The following is a 22,737-nucleotide window of genomic DNA, read 5'->3' on the forward strand; positions in this document are numbered from 1 at the left end:
AGACAAATGGGTCCTTAGCAGAATAGCAGAATAATGTGCTATCACTTCATCTCATCCCAAAGGGTTCCATCAGTTCTAGGACTATTGAGTCTATGAGGGTCGTCTGTTATAAGTATTTATGAGATGTAGATGACACAACATGTATGATATCCTGAAGCTGTGAAATGGAATGGCAATACTGATTCCTTGGTGTTCAGGTCAGAAAACAATTGCATATAAACATATAGAGAAGACGCTGCAATAATTTTTTGTTATTTTTAAATGTGGAATGCTAAATGCCAAGTCAGGACATAGAGGAGATGTTTCTAGTGATAAGTTCAAATAATCATGGAGAATAAAAGATAGATATCATCAAAATCACTCATGAAAATCTCAGGGACAGAGACACTCCGTGAATCCAGCTTTACCCCCGGGTTGGGTAGATCAGTGTTTCTGGGGAGGCTCTTCTGTTTAGGACCATAATGCATGAGAAGTATATTATATCTATAAACATCAGAATCTGAGTCAAAATAAAAAGGAAATTCACATAAGGGGCATGTAAGAACTGGAGATAGTTAAAGGAATAGATTTTTATGTTCTTACATTCCATCTACAATTCTTCCTGGGATTTACATGCACTGAGTGAAAATATTAAAATTGCAGACCTAATTGCATTATCTAATGGTTATCTTTCACTTTCTTACTTTCTTTTCTCTTCCTCTTTCCTCCCCTCCCTTCCTTCCCCTCTTCTACTAACTCTCAACAGTTAGCATTATTTAATATCACCCTGTCTCTTTGAGTTGGAATAGAAACATTAAGCCTCTTTTAAAAGAAAAACTTACGTATCATCCATTGTCATCTCTAAGGTCTTTAATTTTTCAAATTTTTGTGTCTTATTTTCTGTTAGCAGGAATTCTTAAATTTTTTGTAAGCCAGACCTTTTGAGCATATAATGAAAACAAAGGACACTTTGCCAGAAAAATTCACTAGATACATTTAACATTCTATGAAAAAAACAAACAAGATTCAAGCGTGGCCCTGTAATTCTCAACTAAGAATCTCTAGTCCACCACAGATTTCTCTTTCAACCAGCAGGTGGTCCACATTCTTACGGTCTAACATTCTATCCTGTATCATCATTTTAGAAGGGGACTATGGTACCCATAAAGACAGTATAGCAATAAGTAGCTAACATTCATTAAGTATTTAAATCTGTACAGGCACTATTCCAAGTTAGCTCTTTTGCCATTTACCACAACCTGAAGGTAAGTGTGCTGTTGTCTGATTTTACTGTTAAGGAAACTGAGGTACAAGGAGGCAAAAGAATATGCTGAAGACCACATAACTAGTAAAGTGGCTGAGTTATGATTTGAGCCCAGAAAGTCTGGTTTGAGACTGTGAACCATTATGTGATGCTACCTTGCCTCATAAGAGAAATCAGATGTCTTTTCTACTAGCCTTGGTAAAAAGAAGAAAAGGTGATGATGGCCATACTATAACCATTTAACTATGACCCTGTGACAATGGTCCTTTCTAATCAGGAGTGCTTTCTTCTTTAGAAGAGAGGATGCGTCTCCTCTTAGTACTTGAAGCTGGCTGTTGTTCTACACCTACACCTAGCTAGTCTTACAATCAGTCCTCTTGGTAAGCATTTGAATTGATATCTAGCAATTTTATAACCCCATGAAAACAAAAATTTATTGGATAATAATCTGCAAAGAACTCCTGAACAGTGAAGTCATGGAAGAAGCAGGGAGGCCACGGGCCTCAGGAAAAACTCAGAGAATCTAATGCTGATGGATATATCTAGTTTTCATCTGCTTCTCTCTTTATTATTCATTTTCTCTTACTGCCAACTAGCTTTCTCCAAATGGCAGGAAATGTGAGCCACCATAGCTTACAAGTTTTATACTTTACATTTTATCATAAGAGGGAGATTGTTTTGTCATTTTCTTAATGTCAAGTTCAATAATCTAAGACATTATATTTTATTGACCCAACATGGGCTAATTTCTCACCCTTGGAACAAATCAAATGTGACTTAGGGTAGAGTGATTGGATTATGTGAAAATATATCAGTGCCATAGAAATATGTGGGTGGAATAGGAAGGGAGATGCTCCCAGGAAAAGGGACAGAGTGATAAACAAACAATACTCACTGCTTTACCACAAAAGAAAACTCAATTTATTTGTTTGAAGTTAGCATTAAATTATAGATGACTACTGGACAAGGGGCTTGAACATTTATTTCTTGCTTTACACAGTTAATATGTTGGGGAAAATGGTGTGCAAATCAAATTTGTGTTGATTCAATAAATAGGTGACTAGTTGGAAAAATTTTGTAATAAATATTTCCCCAAAGGGAATGTTCTTAAAATAAATAATATCATCCTTAATTTGGGTTTTATATCAGCTCATAGAGAGATAAACTTGTAATGAGAAACTGGTGGGAGTAAGAAGTACCTCTTTTAGAAGAAAAGCTGTCACTTTTTGCTGAATGACTTCTGAAAGAGTCTGGGACTGTGATTAAGAGAACTTTCAGCTGAGAATGAAAGTAAACATGCAAAGTTTAGTGATTGACTTGTCAAAGGTTCTTTGATAGTGTAACTGCCACCTGGTGCTTCTTAATGAAAGAAGCAAAACAGAATTAGTATGCATAGCACTTTGAATAAAATGATATTGAGACATGAGCCTGGACCAGCTCCTGAATGAATCTGAAGTTTTTGACAGGGAAATTTAACTGTCTTATATTCTATCACTATGCTGACTAAAAGATGGCTCTGGACAAGAGTGTACTGAGAAATTATGTCAGTAAAAAAGGCATGCATCTTTTTTTTTTTTATAACACTAGACTTTTTTTTTTAAGATTTTATTTATTTATTTATTCACGAGAGACACACACAGAAAGGCAGAGACACAAGCAGGCGCCATGCAGGGAGCCCGACATGGGACTCGATCCAGGGTCTCCAGGATCAGGCCCTGGGCTGAAGGCGGTGCTAAACTGCTGAGCCACCCAGGCTGCCCAAAAGGCATGCATCTCATAGAAGTCGTATTTTTAGCATTGAACTAGAATCAGAATGTGAAGGACAAGCTTCTTTCTCATTTTTTCTCTTCCTCATCAAGTGAGAAAAAAATTTACATGTGGAATTTTACATATTTGAAAACACGTGGTAGTCAGACTGAAACTTTTCTCCTTGAACCGCTTGAGCAAGTTTGAGAAATAGTGTGTATGGTGGACGGACAAATGCAGCTCTGAATGCCATCATTTGGAAAAATGAATATCAAAGTCTTAGGTTTAATACTTTTTTAAAAGATGCTTTATGTTTATATTTACAATTAATATTTAAAAATATTTTTCATCTACCATTAGCTCTGGGAACGTGATTTGGGAGTGTCAATTTGTAGCAGTGTCTTTATACCTGGGAATAAATGTGCACAGGAACTTCAAAAGACAATTTAAGATTGAGCAAATATAACCCCTAGTTCATGGTGATAGTAGTCTGTCTCAATAGCTTCAAAAGAGAAGCTAGTAGCTGGTATACATAGACGAGAGATGGAACAGAGGGATGAGATATGGTGGAAAAAATGCAAGAAGGATGCAGAATTGGTAAGAAACAAAGTGTTCATAAAAATTGTCATTGTATCTAAATTATAACTATTGACTCCAATGGAAATAGAAAATAAGATATTAGAATTATAATTTGTAAAAAAAGGAAAATCCAACATTATTTTTGGTTATTTAGAATTATGAATCATTAGCCATTATGCCATTGGAAGCCATTATACAATTGGTCAAGAATATGGACTGTAGAATCTAAGTTCAAAAACCATCCTTCTTATTGGTTATGTGACTTTGGACAACTTAAACCTTAAACCTCAGATTCCCCCATCTTCAGAATGTAGATAATAATAGAAGTTATTGAGAAGGTTGTTGTTTTGACTGAATAAGCAAATCTATATCATATTACTACCACAGTGTCTAATATATAGTAAATGCATTAATGAAGTTTCCTATTCTTTATGGCTCAATCTTAAAAATAAATCATCAGGGCACCTGGCTTGAGCATCCAATTCTTGATTTCAGCTCAGGTCATGATCTCAAGGTGGTGAGATCATGCCCCACATTGGGTTCTGTTCTCAGTGGAGAATCTGCTTGATATTGTCTCCCTCACCCTGTGCCCCTCTCCCCCTACAACATGTGTTCTCTCTCTGTCTCTCTCAAATAAATAAATAAATAAATAAATAAATAAATAAATAAATAAATCTTAAAATAAAATATAAATACCTATAGAGAGAAATATCTGTCTCATTATGTAACATGCCACATCCTAGTTATATTCCTGACCTCAGTACTCTCTGGAATGACCTTAACATTATCTGGTTATGCATAACCCTTTGATCAGGGAACAGTAATAGACTGTTCAAGACAGAAAGTGATAAAGTCTTAATTACCATTCCTACAAAGGAGAAAGCTTATTTCCAGAATGCTTAAGTATTCTTCATAAAGCTTCCCAACTAATTGGTGATAGATTAATGATTTTGTCCAATAACTTAAGCTTTTCCATTACACCATTGGTTCTTAAGATTTTGTGGGAGCCAGGAACCTCTTTGAGCATCTGATAAAAGTCACAGGCTTTATTCTCACCCAATGTGTATCTGCTGCACATGTAAAAAAACTTTCTGGAAAAAAAAAAAAAAAACCTTTCTGCATATGATGTCAGGGATCCTCTCTTCCCTAAATCCTATTCGGCTCTTGGCTATGGACTTTAGCTGATCAATACCATTCCTGATGCTGCCACCTTGAAAAAATAACTTTTGGTTAGTTTCATCTTTGTTCCCCATGTCCTTCATGCAGAGACTTTCAGTTTCCCCTCTCCCTAGTGTCTAGCCCATAAAGATAGGAGCCAGACATCTACAAGCAATGACCTCTATGTTATATTTTAGAGCTGGTTCAAACCAGCTCTAAGTGGTCTTACCCCACGAATCATTCAGAAATATTTCAAGAAATACACAACCAACTCCAAGAAAAACACATTTCTACCAAATCCCTCAGGAATGGAGCAAAGAATAAGCTTTAGGAAAAATATACATGCAGGAGTATGTCCTTACATGTGATAGTTCTAATTGTTATTATATCAAGGCCATATGAAATGAGAAAGTGCCTCCTGATTATACTCATAACAAAGAGAAAAATTGCCAAAAATCATTGCTTTCTTTACCTCCTGCAAATGATGACTTGTGATTCAGCTGGAAAGTTATATCCAAACAAAAATGTTCTCATCAGTTATGGAATGATTGTGTGTGTGTGTGTGTGTGTGTGTGTGTGTGTGTGTGTGAGTGAATGAAAATTTGCAAACTATCTCTTTTATGCAAAAGAGTGAACTGTGGTTTTATATGAGAATGGGAACATAAGGAGTGCTACATCTTTAAAGGGAGTGGCATGATATAATGACTGGGAAAAATATGCAGCCAAGAAACTTTATCCAGCCAAGAATACTGTATTCTGTCATTCTGAATAGAAGGAGACAGAAAGGGTTTCCCAGACAAACAAAACCCAAAGGAGTTCATGACCACTAAATCAGCCCTGCAAGAAATATTAAAGGGGACTCTTTAAGTGGGAAAGAAAGACCAAAAGCAACAAAGACTAGAAAGGAAAGAGAAAATCTCCAGAAACAATGACTTGACAGGTAATACAATGGCACTAAACTCATATCTATCATTACTCGGAATGTAAATGGGCCAAATGCTCCAATCAAAAGATATAGAGTATCAGAATAGATTAAAAAAAAAAAAAAACAAGAAAAAAAAAAACAAGAGACATCTATTTGTTGCCTACAAGAAACTCCTTTTAGACTTCAAGACACCTCCAGATTGAAAGTGAGGGAGTAGAAAACCATTTATCATGCTAATGGATGTGGAAAGAAAGCCAGAGTAGCCATACTTACATCAGACAAACTAGATCTTAAACCTAAGACTGTAACAAAAGATGAAAAGGTCACTATATCAAAATATAGTGATCTATCCAACAAGACAATCTAACAATTGTAAATATCTACGGCCCCAAAATGGGAGCACCCAAATATATAAAACAATTAATAGGGCAGCCTAGGTGGCTCAGCGGTTTAGTGCCACCTTTGGCCCAGGGTGGGATTCTAGAGACCTGGGATCAAGTCCCACGTCGGGCTCCCTGCATGGAGCCTGCTTCTCCCTCTGCCTGTGTCTCTGCCTCTCTGTCTCTCTCTCTCTCTGTCTCTGTGTGTGTGTGTGTGTCTCATGAATAAATAAATAAAATATTTAAAAAAGGAAAGAAGAGTTAATATCTATTCTTCTGAAACTGTTCCAAAATATAGAAATGGAAGGAAAACTTCCAAACTTGTTCTACAAGGCCAGCATAACCTTGATTCCAAAACCAGACAAAGACTCCACTAAAAAGGATAATTACAGGCCAATATCCCTGATGAACATGGATGCAAAAAGTTCTCAACAAGATACAAACAAATCAAATCTAACTGTACGTTAAAACAATTATGCACCACAATCAAGTGGGATTTATTCCTGGGCTGCAGGGGTGGTTCAATATTCACAAATCAATCAACGTGATATACCACATTAATGAAAGAAAGGATAAGAACCATATGATTCTCTCAATAGATGCCAACAAAGCATTTGACAAAATATAGCATCCATTCTTGAAAAAAAAAACCCTCAACAAAATAGAGATGGGGGGAACATACCTCTGCCTTATAAAGGCCATATATGAAAAACCCATAGCTAACATCATTCTCAATCCAGAAAAACTGAGAGCTTTTCATCTATGGCCAGGAACAAGACAGACATGTCCACTCTCATCATTGTTATTTAACATAGTACTGGAAGTCCTAGCTTCAGCAATCAGACAGCAAAAAGAAATAAAAGGAATCCAAATCAGCAGGGAAGAAATCAAACTTTCACTATTTGCAGACAACATGATACTTTATGTAGAAAACCCAGAAGACTGGACCAAAAAATTGCTAGAACTGATACATGAATTCAACAAAGTTGCAGGGTATAAAATCAACATACAGAAATCTGTTGCTATTTCTGTACATTAGTAATGAAGCCGTGGAAAGAGAAATCATGGAATCAATCCCATTTACAATTGCACCAAAACCATAAAATACCTAGGAATAAACCAACCAAAGAGGTAAAAGACCTGTACTTTGAAACTTGTAGGACACTGATGAAAGAAATTAAAGATTACACAAAGAAATGGAAAAATTCCACTCTCATGGGTTGGAAGATCAAATATTGTTAAAATGTCTATACTACCCAAAGCAATGTACACATTTAATGCAATCCCTATCAAAATGCCACCAGCAGTTTTCAGCGCTAGAACAAACAGTTCTAAAATTTGTATGGAACCACAAAATGCCCCAAATAGCCAAAGCAATCTTGAAAAAGGAAAACAAAGCTGGGGAATCATGATTCTGGACTTCAAGCTATACTGCAAAGCTGTAATCATCAAGACAATATGGTACTGGCACAAAAACAGATGCGTAGATCAATAGAACAGAATAGAAAACCCAGAAATGGACCCACAACCATATGGCTAACTAATCTTCAACATAGCAGGAAAGAATATCCAATGGGAAAAAGATGGTCTCTTCAACAAATGGTGTTGGGAAAACAGGTCAGCAATATGTGGAAGAATGAAACTGGATCACTTTCTTACACCATACAATAAAATACATTCGAAATAGATGAATTACCTAAAGGTGCTCACTTTCTTACAGCATACACAAAAATAAATTCAAAATAGATGAAAGACCTAATAAGGTGAAGCAGGAAACCATCAAAATCCTAGAAGAGAGCATAGGGAGCAACCTCTTTTGACCTTGGCCATAGCAACTTCTTACTAGACACATCTCTGGAGACAAGAGAAAAAAAAGCAAAGATAAACTATTGGGACTTCATCAAGATAAAAAGCTTCTGCTCAGCAAAGGAAACAATAATACTAAGAGGCAACAAGTGTAATGGGGGAAGATATTTGCAAAATATAATACAAATCAAAACCACAGTGATGGCTCCCCTTTCTCTGCATCTTTGCCAACATCTAGTCATTTCCTGACTTGTTCATTTTAGACATTCTGACTGGTGTGAGGTGCTATCTCATTGTGGTTTTAATTGGTATTTCCGATGCCAAGTGATGTTGAGCATTTTTTCATGTGTCTATTGGCCATTTCTATGTCTTCTTTGGAGAAATGTCTGTTTCTGCCCATTTCTTGATTGGATTATTTGTTCTTTGGGTGTTGAGTTTGATAAGTTCTTTATCACTGTTGGTGGGAATGCAAGCTGGGTGCAGCCGCTCTAGAAAACAGTATGGAGGTTCCTCAAAAAGTTGAAAACACAGTTACTCTATGACTCAGCAATTGCACTACTGGGTATTTACCCCAAAGATACAAATGTAGTGATCAGAAGGGGCACCTGCACCCCAATGTTTATAACAGCAATGTCCTCAATAGCCAAACTATGGAAAGAGCCCAGATGTCCATCAACAATTGAATTGATAAAGAGGTGGCATATATATATGTGATACACACATATATATATAAAATATATATATTTATATGATATACATATGTATATAAACATGTGATATACATATATAGATAAATACATATATAATTGAATACTATTCAGGCATCAAAAAAAGTGAAATCTTGCAAATTGCAACGACATGGATGGAACTAGAGGATATTATGCTAAGTGAAATAAGTCAGTCAGAGAAGGGCAATTATCATATGCTCTCACTCATATGTGGAATTTAAGAAACAAAGTAGGACCACAAGAGAAGAGAGGAAAAAAATAAAACAAGACAAAATCAGCGAGGGAGACTAACCATGAGAGACTCTTAATCATAGGAAAAAACCCTGAGGGTCACTGGAAATGAGGGAGGTGGGGGGATGGGGTAACTGGGTAGTGGACATTAAGGAAGGCACGTGATGTAATGAGCACTGGGTATTATATAAGACTGAGGAATCACTGACCTCTACCCCGAAACCATTAATAATACATTTTATGTTAATTAATTTAATTTAAATAACAAAAAACCACAATGAGCTAGCACCTTACACCTGTCAGAATGGCTAAAATTAACAACACAGGGAACAATGGATGTTGGTGAGGATGTGAAGAAAAGGAAACCCTCTTACATTGTTGATGGGAATGGAGAAAATGGTGTGAAGTTTCCTCAAAAAGTGAAAGATAGAACTACCCTATATTCCAGCAATTGCACTACTAGGTATTTTGTACCCAAAAGATACAAAAATCTGAGTCAAAGGGGCACATGTACCCCAATGTTTATAGCAGCATTATCAACAATAGCCAAATTATGGAACAAGCCCAAATGTCCATTGACTAAGGAATGGATAAAGAAGAGGTGGTCTACACATACAATGGAATATTACTCAGCCATTGAAAAGAATGAAATCTTTGCAATGACATGGATGGAGCTAGAGTGTATTATGGTAAGCAAGACAAGTCAGTCGGAGAAAGATAAATACCATATGATTTCTGTGTTCTCACTTGGTATTTCCTCTGTGTGTCACATCCCTGGTGTCACTTTTGTGTGGCCAAACTTCCTCTTATAAGCTCATCAGACCGGATTTAGGGCCCACATGAACATAGCCTCATTTTAACTTACGTACCTCTGTAAAGGCCCTAGTCACTGAGATCCTGGGGTTTAGGGCTTCACCATACATTTTAGGAGAGACACAATTCAGCTCACAATAGCAGCATAGCTTATTAGCCCAGCAGACTCATAAATGACACTTAAAGAGGTAAACAGTTTTTTGTGGGTTTTTTTGGAGTAATATTTCTGTAAGGTGAGTGATGCAAGGTGTGCTCACCGCCTGTTTACCTGCCTTTTCAGGCATCAGCACTTGTAAGATATAAGGTACACAGTGACTAAATTGGCTCTTTGACCAAGACATGTACCAACTCTTGCTCTAGCTCTCTCTGCAAAAAAACTGAAGTGTTTGGGACAAAAGATTTTTTTAAACCTGAGAATGGATTTCCAAGAAGGCTGCCAACCCTAATATAAAGGCTTGCTACCATCCAGCTCTCACTATGTTTACTCACCATGGTGGAGCATTTCCAATCCTGTCAGCTTGTCTTTGATTTTACATTTTTTATAGTAACTTTCTAGCCAAATATCAGTGCTGCTTGCTATCTTTTAGATGTTCAAAATCAAAAGTTGCACAGTGGTTATGTTTTTATTTTACTAAAGATTATTTCTATTTTTGGCAATCTTTGACAGCTCTTTTCAGCATGGGGGCTACAATAAACCCATGGAAACTCTGGCTTTTATGGAAAGCAAAACAAGTCAGAGAATTATTTCACCCAACTAACTTGGGAGATAGATTTTTATTCCCTTCAGCCTCTATAAATCCTATGTATCTCCATTACAGATTTACCTTAGGAATGGAATTTTGTGTCTTGCTTGCATTTTATAAATTTTGTCCAGAGTATTTCACATAAAACAGAAAAGTACTTTTCATATCTTTTATTTAAAGCCAGGATGTCTTCTGGGCCAAGGAGGTGGCTTTTAGTAATGGAGCCAGAACATGATAGTCTGCCCAAAATGGGAGACAAATCTAAAGTGTGCTGAGCTAAGAAGCCAGACAGGTTTCAAAAACCTCTTACCATATTTATTTTTATACGTATACTTCATCTTGTGTCCACTCCCATATGATCTGCCATCAATTACACAGTGGTAATGAAAACCTCCATGTATTTTACAAGACAGAGACACCACAATAAAAGTAACTGGGGCCAGTGAGCTGCCAGTCCAGCTTTTTTTTTTCTTACTGCCTGTCCCTGCACACCCCTGACTCCTTCCTCCGCCCTTACTTTAAAAAGCTTCCATTGGTATATTTCCTCCTTTTCATGTTTTAAAGTTTGCTGGAGAAATTATAATGTTATGTTTCAAAGCACTTTGGAATCAGACCAGGAATTGAAATCTTGGCTCTATCCTTGGTGTGAACTTTCTCTGCCTTAAGTTTCCTTATCTCTAAATGGGTGCTAATATGAAGAATAAATAAATTATATTTATAAAGCACTTGGTCTAGTGCATGGCTACATAGTATAAGCACTCCATAATTAAAAGCTACTTTTATCTTTCTTATTCTCTCTCTTTATTGTTCTTCTAAATTTTGGTTCCTCCTTGCCCCCATTGCCTCTTCTCCTTTCTGGTCTTTATTAATCAGCTTTCTCTTTCCTCCCCAATGATGTAGTTAGTATATGTATGCCTTTGCTTGTGACCTAATCCATTGAATCTCAAACAAGCAGCTGTATTGGGAAGGATTTTTAACTATTCAAGTATTTGAACTATTCAAAAGCCCTATGGAAGCCTTAAATTGATCTCTAATAGTATTTCATTGTTTTTCTTTCCTTTCTTCTTCTTTTTTTTCTTTTGCTCCATTTAAATCAACTCGGTATGGAGAAACTGCCAGGTTCATGCTTACCAGAAGTTCTGATGAGGAGTTATAAACATTTTACATTAAAAAGAGAGAATGATCAATGTATAAATATACTTTTCCTAGGAGTAGCATCTTTCAACACATAAAGTCCACGGGGATAGGGGAAGAGAATATACAAACTAAAGGCTTTGTATTTCTCTTCTCTCATCTCTAAAACTAAAGAGGTGAGCTAGATGCTTTCACCTGTTCTAAATACTAGTGATACGGACCATGTTAGCATAACTCTTTAATTGAAAGATGTTTTGGTATCTAAGGCTCTCCACCCTTTCGTTGAGGGATTCTATAATGAATAGATTTATGAATCACATCCTTGTATTCATTGCTCAGGAATACTATTGAGGATATAGTCTAGTATGTTATTCAGTACGGCTTCTGTTTGAAACCCATCTTACTATTTCATATTAACATCTAGCAAACTTACAGTCAAATTCAAGTTTCAATTCTAGTCACTGAAGGAGTCTTTATAGGCTTACTAACAATATTATCCATAATTTTGCTGTTTAAAAAAGTGTGTTCAGAGTTTTCTATTTTATAATATTTACCTTAAACCCTCTCTAGTAAAACTAAGAGTATACATTAATAAGTAATTCTCATCCCTTCCCCTGGCCTATCTAATTTCTTAGCACTCACAGGTACTATTTCCTTGAAATGTCATTTCGTTCACACACCTTCTTAGGCTCTGTTTATCTCATGTGTGAAATCAAAGACTAATAATGTGTGCACATGTATAAAAGAAGGGAGCCTATTCTTTCTTCCCTCCTGACCTCTAGTTTTTTGCATGTAGATTTTTGTTTGGCTTGAAGATGTTATTCAATGTTATTTGGTAAGGGGAAATCTACAGTGATAACTGGCACCTCCTATCATATTTGACTTTCCCTTATGATTTTAACATTGCTAGTAAAGACCCTATTTTTTCTTTTCTACATTTCTTTCTTTTTTAAAAGAATATAGCATATTTTATCGTAGACTATGTCCTATGTTACCTTGAGAACATGGACTCCAGACATAATTTGTCCTGAATTGCTTGGTTTGTATCCTACTTGAAAACAATTAACTATCACAAGCCAAGTTATGCACAGAATGTAGTTGGCTTATGTCAACTCTTGGTTTAGTAATTTACTGTAGGTTTTACTGAAGCTATTTTGTGTTTTAATTTTACAGATTGCTTTAAGATTTTAGTCATTTGCCTCAAATCTTTATTAGGTAAGGTACACATGTAACATCATTTTACAAAAAAGGAAAGCTAAGATACTAATAACTAAGATAGCATGTGGCTTAGGACACTGTGAAGGCCATGGATCTGGAGTAGGTTTTCTTGGTTTTTGATTCTAGATTCTTCAGTTATTTGTCATGTGATTTTGAACAAATAACTTGATTTTTTGGTACTTCAATGTTTTGTTTTTTAATCTGCATAATGGGCTTAAAACTGGCATTTTTAGCTTAGCTCGGAGCCTGGTGCATAAATAGTATTATTTCTTTGGTGATTTTTAATTTTCAGGATAAAACTGTCAAAACTGGTCTGCAATGAACTGAAACATAATTACACTTAATTGCAGAATCTCCATGTCTCAGGGCCCTTTGTTGGTGAATTCCTTTTATCCAGAGAAAGCTGTCCTTTACCTCAGCATTAAACTTCGACATTGGGGGACAAGAAGAAGTAGTGTGTGTGTGTGTGTGTGTGTGTGTGTGTGTGTATATATATATATATATATATAAAATGAAGCTGAAAAAAAGAAGTTGATGATTTAAATAAATGAGCATTGTTTCTTATAAAACCCAGGAAGGATAAAGAGCCCCATTCAGTTCATTAACCAGTTACTAAATGGTGTTTGTGTTATCCCCATGAATACTAAATGAATTCATTATGATATGTGCTATTACAGTGAATAGCAAATGAATTCATAACGATGGGCTCCATAAAAATATTCCTAATGGAGAAGTTATGCATTATCAAGCTGGTTTCTAGAGTAACTGAGGCTTACATTTAAATGGGGGAAATAAATAATACCAGGCACAACATGGATTAGTTGGAGTTATTTGAGTAGGTCCTACAGAAGTGAAAATACCGTGTCTTGGTAATGTGTCTGTAGCCTCAGATGACTCAGTTTTTAGTTTCTGTCCTCTATTACTGATGGATAATGTCTCTATCTGTCTTTGATTCAAAGAGATGGATGCAATTGTATGCAGCTGGTCAACAGTAAACCTTTGGTTTGTGATGACACAGATTAGTTGAGAAAGCTTGAAGGGTTTTCAGCCTTTCCTGTTGAGACACTATCTGAAGGAATGGCTACCACACTTGACCAATCTGCAGGTCAGTTGCTGTACATAAAATCCAGTGAACCCCCTCATCTGCCCACTCTCTTTCTCAGCAGAAGAATAAAATAAATTTTAGAATTAATGGCATGAATGCTGTACCCTTGAAGTAATATTTGAATTTTATTGACCATCGTAAATAGATTATGAAGTCATGGCAGCAACAAAAGCACAGATGGTGTCTTATTATAAACCTGCAAACTACAAGCGATGAGCCTGAAGACCACTCAGAGGGCACTTGTGGGCCATCAGTGGTCTAGAAATCACACTATGATAGCCACTCATCTAAAGGTATAATTAATTTCTTAGGAAAAAAAATGACACAGCTTCTCAGTTCATAATAAAATTAAAATACTTCCAGGGCTTAATTTTCAAGAACCAGCAGTTTTATATGTCACCCTAATTTATGATTATATTTGAGCCTATGAGAGTAAAATTTAGCAAGAAGAATAAAAAGTAGAAGAAATAGAAAGCAGAACTTAATGAATGCAAGCAGTTTAACAACTCAATTAAGTAACATTACTTGCAACCTACAGTGTACAAAGCGTTGTGGGAGATACATAAATAAAACATTGTGTTAGTCCTCAAGAAATTTTATAGGGAGCACTCCCAGCTCTAAGAGTTCCCCTCCATGTTACAAAGGAGTTCTCAAAAATAATTGGATTTGCTAGAGCCTGGTCCCTGCCCATGGGAAGGAGCGGTAATGGAGTGGGCAAAGCTCTGGGGTTTGCTCTCTTGTCACTCATAGATCCAGTTCTGAGCAGAGCTCTTATAATCCACCGGCTCCTCAGGCTGAAACCCCAAGCCAGTCACCGAATCGTTACCCGTCACCGAATTGCTACCATGGGTAATGTTCCTGTCAACATGGATGCAAAGGTCCCTATGGATGGTCCCAGGCTTGGAGTCTACAGGGTTAGTCCTCTGAGATTTACTCAGCTTGTCTTCACCACATTCACCCCCTCCCAGACCATAGGAACCACAGGCCCTGATTGCATGTATTTCACCAGGCCGGCAAAGAATGATGGTCCTTTATGTCAATGTAGTGTTCTTTGAGAAGGTCTTCCGAAGCCTGAATTAATCTCATAGCAATGAGACAATTCCCTTTACTCAAAACACTTGATACTCTCTCCTACCAGGCTGCACTGGACCTCATCAGGCTTGATGGCAATAAGGCGCACTCACTATTGGCCATCATCCTGGGGATAAAGAGCCCTCCAACTATTCAGGCCACAACTCCATCAGGGGCCGCCCTGTCATGTACATGTTTAACCATGATGCAAGTTAGACTGGGATAAGACTTAGAACTAATATGAACCAATTTGATGGAATGTGAATAGTAGCAAAATAATAGCAAGCATTTCTATAGCACTTGCTATGTGCCACGAACTTTTCTAAGCACTTCACATAAATTAACTCATTTAGTCCTCACAACAAACCCATGATGTAAGCACTATTGTCATCCCCAATTTAAGTGGGAGGAAACTGAGGCACGGATGATTAACGAAGAGATAACTAACGGACCAAGACTTTTTCTCGCTTTCCTTCCATGACAAAAGGTTGCTGCCGAGAAGCAGCTACCACCTAGTAGAAAATTTTGAGGTTGTAGAAGAGAGTGGAGCCACAAGATGGAATATGAATTCCTGATTCCACAAGACAGATTGGACTTTCCAAAAAAAAAGAAGGTGGTGTCAAATGTGGCAAGACATAAAATAGGATGATTTGTGAAGAAAGACACAAAAAGATGTGTGATAATTAGAACATCAATGTTTTTTTAAGATTTATTTATTTATTTTAGAAAGAAAGAGAGAGAGACCATGGGGCAGGGGTAAAGGGAGAGAATCTTCAAGCATACTCCCCGCTGAGCGCAGCGCCCCATGCGGGCCTAGATTCTATGAGCCATGAGGTCATAACCTGAGCCAAGATCAAGAGTGAGGTGCTCAACCCACTGAGCCATCCAGATGCCCACTTTTAAGTAAGTGGTTCTAAGAAGTAATAATACATGGAAGTGGTTTCCAAATTATACCTAATTAAATAAAGAATAGGGTACAAAAAAGTGAGGATAGTAAGCAAAGCCTGCTTTTCTGATCAGTTCAGTGTTCCTGGTCAGGAAAGTGAGGATGAGATTAGTTACAGGATAGGTTTTAAAAGGAGAGCATTACAAAATAAGCATGAAATAGATTTAAGAGTGATGGTGGGAGGAGAAGAGTCAATGGAGACAGACTGAATATGTAATCACCCTTTATATTACATGTTTTGTACACTACTTGTCATATAAGACATTGGCCAAAAATGCAGCTGGTTTTGTTCGTAATAGTGATTGGACACCATTGTGTGGGAAAACATATGGCTTGGTAGTGTTCTCCTCTATTTTATTTAATTTTATTTTAATTAATTAATTTTTATTTATTTAATTTGTTATATATCTTCCCTCTCTTTATGGAAGATCGAGTCTGAAAGATTATCAAAAATTTCATCAGAAAACATTGCAGTGAAATTGAAACAGGCCAAATGTTGAAAAATTTTAAAAACTGGGCAACCCCGGTGGCTTAGCGGTTTAGCACCACCTTCAGCCCGGGGTGCAATCCTGGACACCCAGGATCGAGTCCCAGGGTGGGCTCCCTGCATGGAATCTGCTTCTCCTTCCTACTTTGTCTCTGCCTCTCTCTCTGTCTCTCTCTGTCTCTCATGAATAAATAAATAAAGTCTTAAAAAAAAAAAGAAAAAATTTAAAAACTCTTCTCTTGGCTTCCGTGAACGGTCTCCCTGGGTTCACTTCCTTCTCTGTCTTGGTTGTGAGCTAATTTCCTTCCCTCTTTGGATCACAATCACAAATGAAGTAGATCCATCGGCTAATGAAGAGCTTGAGCTAATTGTTCAAAGTTTGGCCTATTTCAATATCATTTCAGGGTCTCCTGATGAAGTTTCTGGCAATTTTTCAGGCTCTAGGCCTTTAATATAGAAAGTATTAAAACACGCACACACACACATACATTCACATACACACACACCCTTCCACTCAATATAATTGTAATACACAAAAGCTATAGTTTTGAGCGATTTCCTTTACAACCTAAATATATATTGTGATTCAAGTAACTTTAATTACTTTAACTTTATTAAAACAATGGCATTAGTGCCCGTCTTATACGTTATTGGCACATTGCACTTTCAGAAATGAGTGAACTTCTCACACAGCACCAGCAAAATGTTAAATGAAGTAAATGTAATTAAACATGAGCTTTAAGGGATCCCTGGGTGGCTCAGTGGTTTAGAGCCTGCCTTTGGCTCAGGGCCTGATCCTGGAGTCCCGGGATCGAGTCCCACATTGGGCTTCCTGCATGGAGCCTGCTTCTCCCTCTGCCTGTGTCTCTGCAACCCCCCTCTGTCTCTTGTGAGACAGAGTGAATAAATAAATAAAATATTTTTTAAAAAACATGAGCTTTAATACACACTATCTCATTTAATCCTCACAAAAATCCTATGAAGGAGGTATTATTATGCTATTTTACAGCGGAAGAAACATGTTAAGCAACTAGGAAGGTCACACAGGGTGGAGAGGAAAAGCCTGGTCTTGACTGGATTCCAGGTATCTGACTAGAGCCTTCCTCTGCCTTATATTGGTTTCGTTTGTACTTAAAAGTGAAAGTAGAAGGCAAGTATAAACCTAAACACCACTGTGCTATTAAAAATCATGTTTTTTTTAGTGTAATGACTTCTAAAAAGTGTTCACAGTCTTGTTCTGTGACTTAACACCTCAGCAGAAATAGCTCTCGGCGCTTTGAAAGTGGGACCATCTTATACAGCCTAAAAATGCCCTCAAATAAGGCTACTTAGTAGCAACTCTACTGACAACTTCTGGAGTGTAAAATACAAACAGAGTCTAAACGGGAAGGATAATTTTATAGGAGGAGAATGTTATTATTAGCAGCCTTAGAGTCAACATGTTCTTAGCATGGAAAAAACAATGATCCTGAAGAAAAAACAGTGATGTGGATTTATAGATACTGGTCTCTACTACCCTCCTGGAGGTAATTGATAATCAATTCCTTAACTGTCCTGAATATCTTTTCTATTTCTACCATAATAACCATAATAACAGCACAAATGGATTCATGCAATCATTTATTCCTACAAGAAACTTGTTTTAAGCAATTATTTGGTGCCAGGCCCTGGGATTAGCACTTTGGACACGAAGGTGAATGGAGCACCTAATCTATTCCCATGGGACTCTTGGTCTCTAGTGTATGTATTTTAGGTACGTGTATGTACGCACGCAGGTGGTATTATACATAGGAACTTTAAGATGCATTGTAAAAGAAATCATATTAATGATAACCTAGCATCATGCTCCAAACTCACAGTTGTCCCTGATGACTCCAATTCTAAACTTTCCCAGGAGAGAAGCAGCCTTATATAGCACTTCTCTACCCTCCCATCTCCCTTCCCAACCAGCTAGTACAATGTTTTGGACCTAGTGAGTGGCCAAAAATACTCATTAGATTATTTCTTGATTGATTTTGGCGATCTTTATTTTTCAAGGTATATACTTAGCATTTTTCTCCATGGCAATAATGATTTTTAATAATTGGTTAGAAGGGTGCCTGAGTGGCTCATTTGGGTAAGCATCTGCCTTTGCCTCAGGTCATGATCTTGGGGTCCCAGGATCCAGCCCCAGGTCAGGTTCTCTGCTCAGCAGGGAGTCTGTTTCTCCTTCTCCCCTTGCCTCTCCTCCACCCCACCCCGTTCATGTTTTCTCTCTCTCAAACTAAAAAAAAAAAGTATCTTTTAAAAAAAATGATTCATTAGATTGTTTTTCTTTCATCAAACACTGCTGAATGCTCCTTGATGTCCTAGGTGGTTTATGAATAGTTGTCATTGGGTTCAATTTACATCTAAACAAAGTCTTGATGCTTCTTTAGGAATCCTAAAGATGATTTGGTATGATGTCAAAATTATTTCCTAAGGTCAGTAAATTAAGCAGTGTCAACATAATGCCAGCACCATTAAATGATCTTTTAGTTTTTACTTATTTTTTTAATTAATTTTTTTTAAGGAGACTGCACACCCAGCATGGAGCCCAATACAGGGCTTGAACTCACTGGAGTTGAGATCAAGAGTTGGACACTCAACTGACTAAACCACCCAGGTACCCCAAGTGATCTAACTTTTAAATCCATGTCGGTGCTTTATGTTTGCCCATCCAGGGAAGGAGAAAAAAACTAAGGAACCCAAAACTTGCTTGGCCATAGGTGGCAAATCAGTCACTTGTCTTGCCTCTCTAGGAAGCTTTGGCTGAAAAACAAATCGAGTATATCTAAAGCTGATGAAGTAGCTTAAGTTTCAAAAGCAAAACAAAGCCCAGAACTTGATAAATCCCTTTGCTTAAAAACAAAACCAGAGAAAGTTAAGTGACTTTAAGAGAAAAGCTTTTGGGGATCCCTGGGTGGCGCAGCGGTTTGGCGCCTGCCTTTGGCCCAGGGCGTGATCCTGGAGACCTGGGATCGAATCCCACGTCGGGCTCCCGGTGCATGGAGCCTGCTTCTCCCTCTGCCTGTGTCTCTGCCTCTCTCTCTCTGTGTGTGACTATGACTATCATAAATAAAAAAAAAAATTTAAAAAAAAAAAAAAAAAAAAAAAAAAAAAAAAAGAGAAAAGCTTTTGTTTAGCAGCCAGGGATATGCCACATAGTCTTTTGGGAGATTGGGAATGAGAATTTAGCTTGCATAAATGATCCCAGTGTTTTAATGAATGATTATGAAATGACCAGAAAAAAGCATATTGTTGTCTCATTTCGATCAGGGATTAAGGTAATACAGTGGAACAAGTTTGATAATTAAACAGCTCCAGGAAAACTGATGTTGACTTAAAAAAATTTAAAACTAAGCCATCCTTCTCATCACATAATTTAGGTGACAACATTTCTTGTTTGTTTATTTTTACGAAAGCCACTTTATTCTTTATCAGCTAGGGCTCACTCTTTCCTGAAAAGTCAGAATTCTGTGCCCCAAAGTGGATGATATACATTGCAATGCGTTGCAATGCAATAACATTGGCTTGAAGAGTTTAAGGTCATTTCATAATTAATTGGATTTTGAATTAGCTTTTCTTTTGGAGGATTCTCTGTGGTAAATCCCACCACATTTAGTGTGTGTGTGTGTGTGTGTGTGTGTGTGTGTACCCTTTCTGAAATATTTAACGTTGTGGTCTCCTGTTTACTTTTTGAAAAACTCTCTACCATTGGATGTCATGATAGCTTACTTTCTTGATTTTTTCCTCCATTCTTTTACTTCTTAGTCTCCTTTTGGGGGGTTCTCTGATTCACCTCCTCAACCTTCTGCCCAGATCCTTGAGTGATCTCGGCAATGACCCCAGAACTTCTGTTCACATCCTTTTCTTAAGCTCCCTTTCACGGCAGTTACAGATTTCTCTACTTTTTTTATTTCTCAGACTCCTAAATTTCAGTGTGTTAAAAACTAAAATTGTTATTTCCTCTTCAGACTCATCCCTTTTTCTTTGTTCACTATTATTGTTAAATGCTAGCTTCCCAAATATCACCAGTCTAGCAGAAACTGTTGAGGTAAAATTCAGTTTATTATGGTAAATTAATTAGAAAAGAAGGTCATTACACTGAGGTGGCTTTAAGGCCTTAATAGCCTTTGTAAGCAAACCAAAAACCAAAGCCTGTAAGTGCCTCAAGGACAAGAAATCAAATCCTAAGGACAGTCAATCACAAACAGCCAACTAGACTTTCCCAAATAATGCAATGACTTAAGACATAGGCCATCAAATAATTTCCTTCCTTTACTTCTACCCTTTCTCTATAAAAGTCTTGCCTTTAACTACTGTTGGTGGAGCATTGCTAACTACTTCTCGTTTGATCACTGCCTGATTTGAATTATTTTTTGCTCAAATAAATCCTTAAGAATTTTAATATGACTCAGTTTATCCTTTAGTAATTGTTTACTGAAGTAAGAGAGAATAGCCTCTCAATAGAAATTGGATAGTGCCTAGAGGAAGAAAGCAAGATTTGAGTTTATTGAGAGCTGAAACTTTGGTTTAAAATGTGTTTCAATGTGGGGACTTGATAGGGTCGAATAAGGATCCCCATACAATCATCCAGGATTGGTGGAAACACCAAGGTGAAAATTTTTGAAGGAAGGAATTCAAAGACTCTTAAGGCACAAGCTATTGATGTTTTCCAAGGAAAAGTTGGTGGGCATTTCCAGAAGTTTCTATACCAATCAAGCTATTTACCTGAGCTAGAGTGTTCCAGAAAGGTAAAGTTTTACTAATGAAGACAACAGAAGAGTGAGTCATGCTAATATCAACAATAAATTATGTATATGTGCAAGGGATGAGTAGTTTCCAACCTCAGTATACAATCTATGCGTGGAGGTAGGTGGGTTGGTTCTCATTACGCACAAACTTGTTTTGGACAACTGGGCAGCTGATGGCTATGAGGACATACGGTTGCTTCACATATTCATATAGATCTCTCTCATAATTTCTCCAAAGAATACATTCACAAATGATCATTGCTAATAAAAATTCCCTTTAATACATATTTAATTTGATAGCTTGCACATCTAAGAGAATGAATTCTAGCCCTCTTGGTGCTCTCCCTACACAGCTCTCTAGTCCCTAATATGTATCATGTACATAACTCTGTAATACTGTCCATGACTCTAGGAAACTTTTTAACCTAATTTTGCATGTATATTTTCCCTTATTCATTGAAAAAATCTTTGAAGGCAGTTCCTAAAGCAGTATCTGCAGGATAGATAATAGGAGTTCAGTAAGTACATCTTGAAAGAATCCAGTTATCCAGTTTGAGGATTGTGTGGTTATTCTTCACATGAAGTAACTTTTTTGGTAAAAACATGTGGAGTGGTCTGTTTCATGAATATTAGCTGCTTTAAGTGTTTAAAAGTCATTTACTGGGCAGCCCCGGTGGTGCAGTGGTTTGGCGCCGCTTGCAGCCTGGAGTGTGATCCTGGAGATCCAAGATCGAGTCCCACATCGGGCTCCCTACAGGGAGCCTGCTTCTCCCTCTGTCTGTGTCTCTGCCTCTCTCTCTGTATCTATGAATAAGATAAAAAATAAAATCTTAAAAAAAAAAGTCATTTACTCCTCATGTCATTATGTAATTCCAATTTGGATAACTGTCTGAAGGCATGAAGGCATCATAATATATGGTGAAGAACATAAGCTTTGAGTCAGCCAGATTTGCATCCCTCAATAACTGTGGGATTTTGACACAATATTTGGATTTCCAGGGCTCATTTTTTCCTCTGTAACATGCCAAGACAATTATACCTGACCGAATTTGTTTCCTAGAGCTGCCATTACAAACTGAGCGGTTTAAAATAACAAATTTATTGTCTCACGGTTTGGGAAGCTAGAAGTATGAAATGCTCCTTCTGAAACCTATAGGTTTGCCTCTTTCCAACTCCTGGCAGACTGCTGGCCATTTTTGGCGTTCACCAGCGCTGGTTGCATGACTTCAATCTCTGCCTCTTCATCACATGTGTTCTTCTCCCTGGGTCTGTGTCTTCACTGGCCATCTTCTTACAGCCATTATATTATATTAGAAGCCCACCCTATTCCAGTATGATCTCATTTTAAATTAATTAAGCACATCCACAATGACCCTATTTCCAAATAAATTTACATGCTGAGTTTTTTGGAGGTTAGGACTTGAGTATATCTTTTTTGAGGGGTCAACTTCAACCCGTAACACTGACACACGGAAACCTTATTTAACTAGAACGACAAAGCAGTTGCTTGGCATGTAGGAGGTGCCACAAAATTAGATTTTTTTTCTTTCCTCCCTTCTTGCTGGATTATAATTATGGAGACTGTTCATGTTTTGGGTCTGTCCCAGTGCCCTTATGTTGGTCAGAAAATGTGTTCTACGTGTGGAGAA

At 37.2% G+C, this 22,737-nt stretch overlaps 1 pseudogene; it reads right to left on the reverse strand.

Moving 5' to 3' along the window:
* Positions 1-14,549: 14,549 nt before the first annotated feature.
* On the reverse strand, positions 14,550-15,003 carry LOC140637565 (nucleoside diphosphate kinase A pseudogene; annotated as a pseudogene).
* Positions 15,004-22,737: the final 7,734 nt, after the last annotated feature.

The sequence above is a fragment of the Canis lupus genome, chromosome 8 (assembly GCF_048164855.1).
Source record: "Canis lupus baileyi chromosome 8, mCanLup2.hap1, whole genome shotgun sequence".
Taxonomy (NCBI): Eukaryota; Metazoa; Chordata; class Mammalia; order Carnivora; family Canidae; genus Canis; species Canis lupus.